Below are 6230 nucleotides of genomic sequence, written 5' to 3'. Positions count from 1 at the left end.
TTATTACTATTGGTACTCCTCCAATGATTATTTCCTTTTCTGTAGTTTCTTCGGTATATATTAATGCCTTTGGTAGTTCAGGGCATAATTGTTCATTAGTTATTATTTCATCTTTTGTTATTAATTCTCTTGTAATATAGTTTTCTTCTTGTCCTGTATTTATTAATATTAAATATTTTCGTTGTTCCATTACTCCCGTTATGTAGTAACGATATGGTTTTATTTCTTCTTCTATTGATTTTTGTGGAGTTTTATCTATTCTTCTTGAGGTACTCATTTTTCATGATATTTGTGTTATTTCACAGTTTATTCTTTTTGATGTGCTTAATCTTTCTTTTACTATTTCTAAATCTTCCTCTATATCAATCTCATTATAACTATAATCATTCTAAATCTTCTTCTATGTCAATCTCATTATAACTATAGTCATTATTATCTATGACTGTAACTATTCTTTCAAAAGGATTTTTTTATTTTTTTTTATTTTTTTTATTTTTTGTTGTTATCTTATGTTTTGTTGTTAAAACATACAAGTTTTTACATCTAGCTGTAAATATTTTACTTCCTGGGGCTAGTTCTATCCCTGACATTTTTCCAATATAATACTAGTGATGTATCTATATTCCTGTCATTTATTGCTACTGAGTAGTTAGCCACTTATTATGAATTTAAATTTTTGGTATATCAGGTTACCTTTTACTGCACTTATTATACTTTTTTCGATAGCTTGTATGATCCTATCATCTGCTAAGTTTATTTCTATGGGTGTATCTATTACTTTTCTAAAACATGCTTTTTTTAATATTCCTATTCCTCCTAAATGTACATATTTAATTGAATTTTTAGCCTTAATATCTTGTATTTCTTTATTGATCATTCGTTTGTTTATTACTGGTATTTTGGCCTTTCCTTTGATGTATTTGCAATCTATGATATGTTCTCTTTGACTTACTACATAGTATTCTTCTTTTTGTCGTTTAAACCAATTTCTTATTGTTGGTATTTTGAATATTTTTTCTACGCTTAGGTCTTATTCTTTTCCTTTTATTTGTTCAAATATATTATTATCAAATATTATTTTTTGTTCTGCCGATTCTTCATCTTGATATTTTTCTTTAGTTATTATTTGTATATCTGTTTCAGTCATTTATATAGTATTCATTATCTGATTCTATGACTGAATTATTTTCCATTTCGTCTGTTTCGTTTTCTGATAATTCATATATACTATCGTCGCTTTCCAATTCATAATCTATATACTCTATTTGTATATATTTTNNNNATTATTATTTCTGATATTTGTTTTTTCTTTGGAATTTTAGGTAATATACAATTTTTAGCTATATGTCCTAATTTTCCACAAGTGTAACAAGTACATTCTGTTAATTTTTTCTTTGGTCTATATGGTCTTTTAGTTTTATAGTGTTTTACATAGAATCTTCTGCTTGTTTTTTTATATTTATATATTGATCTGTATTTTTTATTATATTTCTTTTTATAGTATCTATTTGTACAACCGAATTGGGGTGTTGTTTTATTTTTGCAACATGCTAAGGTTTTTACCAATATTTTTTCCATTTTTATTTCTTCTTTATACTTTTCACATAGTTCTATAAACTATCGTTATAAGAATTTCATCCTAGCTCCTAAGGTATCTGTTAATCCTGCTTCATTCCAACTTTTTTATTACTTTTGAATTAGAAGGTTTTGGTAAATTTGTAAAGTATAATTTTCTTATTTCTTTACTTTCTTCTGTATTATATGTTCCTTTATAATAATATTCTCTAAATGCACACGTATATTCGCCTATATAACACATATTACATATTGCTAATTTTGTCATCAAATTCCTGTTTATAATTTTTTCTTTATTTTGTTCTTCTACTTCTGTTGTCATACTACTAAATTCATTTCTTATAGCTACTTCGTATTTATATAATATTTCCATAGTTGTAGTAGCTAATTCACCATCTAAATTTTTTTATTACTTCTTAAAAGTTTTTAAACTGTCATCAGATTAAATTTTGTAGCCATTAATTTTACTGTTCCTATAAGTGTTCTTTCTATATATCCTGGTGTTTTTGTCATTCCTATTTTGTTATCTATTAATTATTTTGATATACATCCCATCCATAATTGAATTGTTTTATTTATATCTGCTACACAATCTAAATCTAAAAAAATATGTTGTTCAGTTATTGGTTTAGGTGTCCATTTTTTATTCAATCTTTTATCCCACATAGTTTTTTCTCTATCATATTGTTTATAGTTTGCATTATAGTATCTTGGATTTTTTTGGTTTTTTATTCCTGATGTACTAGGTTTTTCATCCATATCTACGTTTCCTGTATTTACTTCTAAATTCTTTGTATCTATTTTTGCTAAAAGTTCCGTATATGTTTCACTTGTTTCTGAATGTTGTTCTTCTAGATCATCATTATTTATTTCATCAATTCCTATTTTAGGTAGATTGTCTTGGTTTTCTTCTTTTTCTTCTAGTTCTTCTAATTATGCAATATTTCTTTAAATTTATTTATCTCATTTGCTAATTTACTTTTTTGTTCTTTTTCTTTTTGTTTAAGTTCATACATTTCTTTTAATATTGCCAGCTCTTTTTCTAGTTCTATTATTTTAGTATTTTTTTACTTCTTCTAATTGTTGTACTTCCTTTTTTGCTTGTTGTTTTATTTTTTCAATTTCCGTTTTTCTATCTATTTCTTCATTTTCTTTTGTTATTCTTATCATAGCAGTTAAACTATCTTCTAGTTTTATCGTTTCTTTTTCTAACATTAAACTTATATTGTCACCTATTTTCTTATATCTTCTTCCTAGATTAGAAAATATTATTTTTATTTTTAATCCGTCATGGTTTTCATATGTTTTTTCATCTATTGCGTATTCTTCTTTATTCATTTATAAATTGTGTTGTAGTTTATATTCTAATTTTTCTATTTGTATCTGTAAATAAAAAATAGTTTTTCTCTGTGCTATTATAGATTTTTTACAAATTCCTGCAAATATATTATTGTTAAGTCTATTTTGCCTATGTCTTAATTCTTGTCTTTTTGCTATAATTGCTTCAGTAAGTTTTTGTCTATATTCGGTATTTTCGTTATTCATTGTATCTTTAAATATTGAATATATTTATATTCTATTTTAGATATATTATCTATCAATTGATCTAATTTGTCGTTATCAGTTTTTGTGATATTGAGTAGTTTATAATCTGGATATAATTTGTTTAATTTTCTTCTTATTTTGTTTGACTTTCCACTAGTATGTTTCTTCCTATGTTTCTTTTCATCCATAGCTCTGATACCATTTTTCGGGGGTGCGGAGTTCATATGCTTTTTCGGTTTTATAATATTAAAGTTTCACTAAAGCTTTTATTGTAATATTCTTTGGCTAAGTGTTTTAATCTCGATATTTCTTTAATATTATTTATGTACTTTTTAGGTATAGAAAGCTTTATCATAATATTCTTTTTTCAAGGGTATTAATCTGATTATTTCTTTTATATTTTCTAGAATATATTCTATATATTGTATATCTTGGGTTCTTTGATATATTTCTATATTTTCTTTTATTAGGTCTCCTAATAAGGTTATATTTTCAATAGTTGCTTGTTTTTTTTTTATCAGATTTCCTAATAAGGTGATATCTGCAATAGTTGCTTGCCAATATTAAAGGTATTCGTAATTTATCATTAGTCTGAGTATTCTAATTCTAAATCATTAATATTAATTCGTTCTAGATCCTATATTTCATCTATTTCGTCTATTTCATACCAGGTTTGAGTTGCTAGTTCTAATTCTTCTAAGTCAAATATTTTTTCCCATATCATTCTTCTTAATTCAATTATTTTTTATATTTTTTTAGAATATATAAAATCAGTGTTTCATAAGCTAATATCATTTCATCATATAGATAGGTAGTCATATTAATGTTCTGCTGTTTAATCAATAATTCTCTTATATCATATGCATAATAAATATTATTCATATTAGATTACTATACACTAGATTATTTTCAATCATGTTCTCCTGTCACTATTAACATCGTACTTTCAAAGGTACTCCCTTCCTAACAGCGCCTCAACTCTGTTTACTCCCCTCATGGCTTCCTTGCCTATGGTTTCAACTTTAGGATGGTATAGTCTGGAAGTTTTTCCTTTTCTCCTCATGTTAACAAACTAGAAACATGCTTCAAATAATTCTAGCATATAATAACTAATATAAACTTATTTAATCATGCTAGGATATTCAGGAATCAATAGATTTAGCTATGTATAATCATAAATTGATATACCTGTTTTTCTAGGAGTGTAATTTCTGTTGTGTTTTGATCCATATCTTAGATTGGAAACTTGATATTTTATTGAAATATTTTTGTTTACAAGGAGGCTTGCTTTCCGTCGAGAGAGTCTTGCCTTAGATGTGCCTAATGGCTCTCTATTTATACAAGTAGAGATGCTAATCCTATTACTTACGTTACATCTTTCTTACTTTATTTTTATCACTAACACTATTACTAATACTATTTTACTTTACACTTGTCCACTAATTTACATACCTTACTTTTTCTATCACTATCACTAACACTATTACTTATACTATTTTACTTTACACTTGTCCACTAATTTACATACCTTACTTTACACTTGTCTTTAATAATGCATAATAATGCACACTACTTTACTGCACTTTACTTTACAATAATGCACATTTTATCTTGTCTTCTGCTGCACACTTTACCTGGTTGTTTTGTCGTTTTTGCATTTTATCTTGTCGTTTTTATTCTAGCTGGACAGCTAGAATTACGTTGTCTTCTCCATAGCATTTTGAACATTGATGATCTGGATATCTGTGTCCAATAGTTTTGCAATAGTTTGTCATTATTTTTGGCGAAATGAAATTCTTCCGTATTGCTCTTGTAGTTGGCTGTTGTTCTGGTTTTAATAAGCTCAGTATTCATTGTCGTATTTCTTCCATATCTGCTTCTCTGATTTCTCTGGAATTTGAATATATCATAGTTTGTTCTCTTGCATAATAGCTCCATACTGAATTTCCATTCAAATAATAGGTTGTTAACTCGTTCAAAATAGTAGCTATTCTAATAATCCATTTTCTTGCATAGAATTCCGGTATCTCTATCTTTTGTATCTCGTCTTGTCGTTCTATTTTTTCTGGTATTACCATTTCTCTAGTTAGTCCGATTTTTATCACTTGTATGATAGGTTTAATTTCATCATACAATATTTCTGCTGGTGCTGAATAGAACTTTATATAAAAAGGGTTCCTTTAGTTATCCTTTTATAATGCATAAAGGCCTTATGTAGCTCTGGTATTGTTGATATCTCGTCTCCCGTTTGGGTATATACAGTACTCAATAATCCATAGTTGTAGCAAGTTCCTACTAGATTGGTGCTAGTTCCTGGTTGTGCAATCAACTTGTTATATCCCTGTAGATTTTGTGTAATGTAATCTTCATGGGTTTTTTGTATTTTTGGACTTTGGATTTTGGTTAGAAAGGTCTGTATTTGTGGATGTTCTCTATATAAGCTCTGGTTATATGGTTATATGTCTTTTTATTTTGTCCTAGGCTTTCTTTATATGTGTTTAGCTGAGGTGGTAGAAATAATGGATCTTTTTGGTTCTTTGGCATAAATGGTTTTTCAAATATTTTGTTCATATTAGTATTAACATATCTGGTTTTATTTTCTTCTTTTGTTGAAGATGTGCTTCCTGTAGCTGCATGTAACAAATCATTATGGACTTTTAGGTGTTTCCCAACGTCACCTTATAGCTCTGGATTTTTTAAGTCTTCTGGTCGACTTAGCTCCGCATTTTTATAGTCATGCTGCTGACTTTTTATTTGTTGTAGGTCTTTGTCAATATTTTCTACTTTTGTGCAAAGTAGGTTCAGAGCTTTGAATATTTCTTCTATAATATTTTGTTTTTCAGTGTAGCTTTGTCTTGAGATGTAATCTGCAATAACATTCTTGTTAGTACATATTATTTCTATTGTAAATGTAAAATTTAATATATTTAATACTAGTCTTCGTATCTCTTTGGTCATTACTGAATCTTGTACCTTTCTTGTTATCCACTATTTTACCTGCGTATTATCTGTTCTTACAATAAATTTGTTATATACGATGTATGGTTCAAAAGCTAATAAACATTTATATAGAGCATATAATTCTTTTCTATTTATTTCCCATTTTATTT

At 26.9% G+C, this 6230-nt stretch overlaps 1 pseudogene; it reads right to left on the bottom strand.

Annotated features, from left to right (window-relative positions):
• Positions 1–1139: 1139 nt before the first annotated feature.
• Positions 1140–2913, bottom strand: LOC107057897 (uncharacterized; annotated as a pseudogene).
• Between the last annotated feature and the right edge of the window lie 3317 nt (positions 2914–6230).

This window comes from Solanum tuberosum, unplaced genomic scaffold, assembly GCF_000226075.1.
Source record: "Solanum tuberosum cultivar DM 1-3 516 R44 unplaced genomic scaffold, SolTub_3.0 scf00002, whole genome shotgun sequence".
In the NCBI taxonomy this organism is placed as follows: Eukaryota; Viridiplantae; Streptophyta; class Magnoliopsida; order Solanales; family Solanaceae; genus Solanum; species Solanum tuberosum.
Note: the sequence above shows the minus strand (reverse complement) of the source record. Positions and strands in the feature narration are given on the sequence as shown.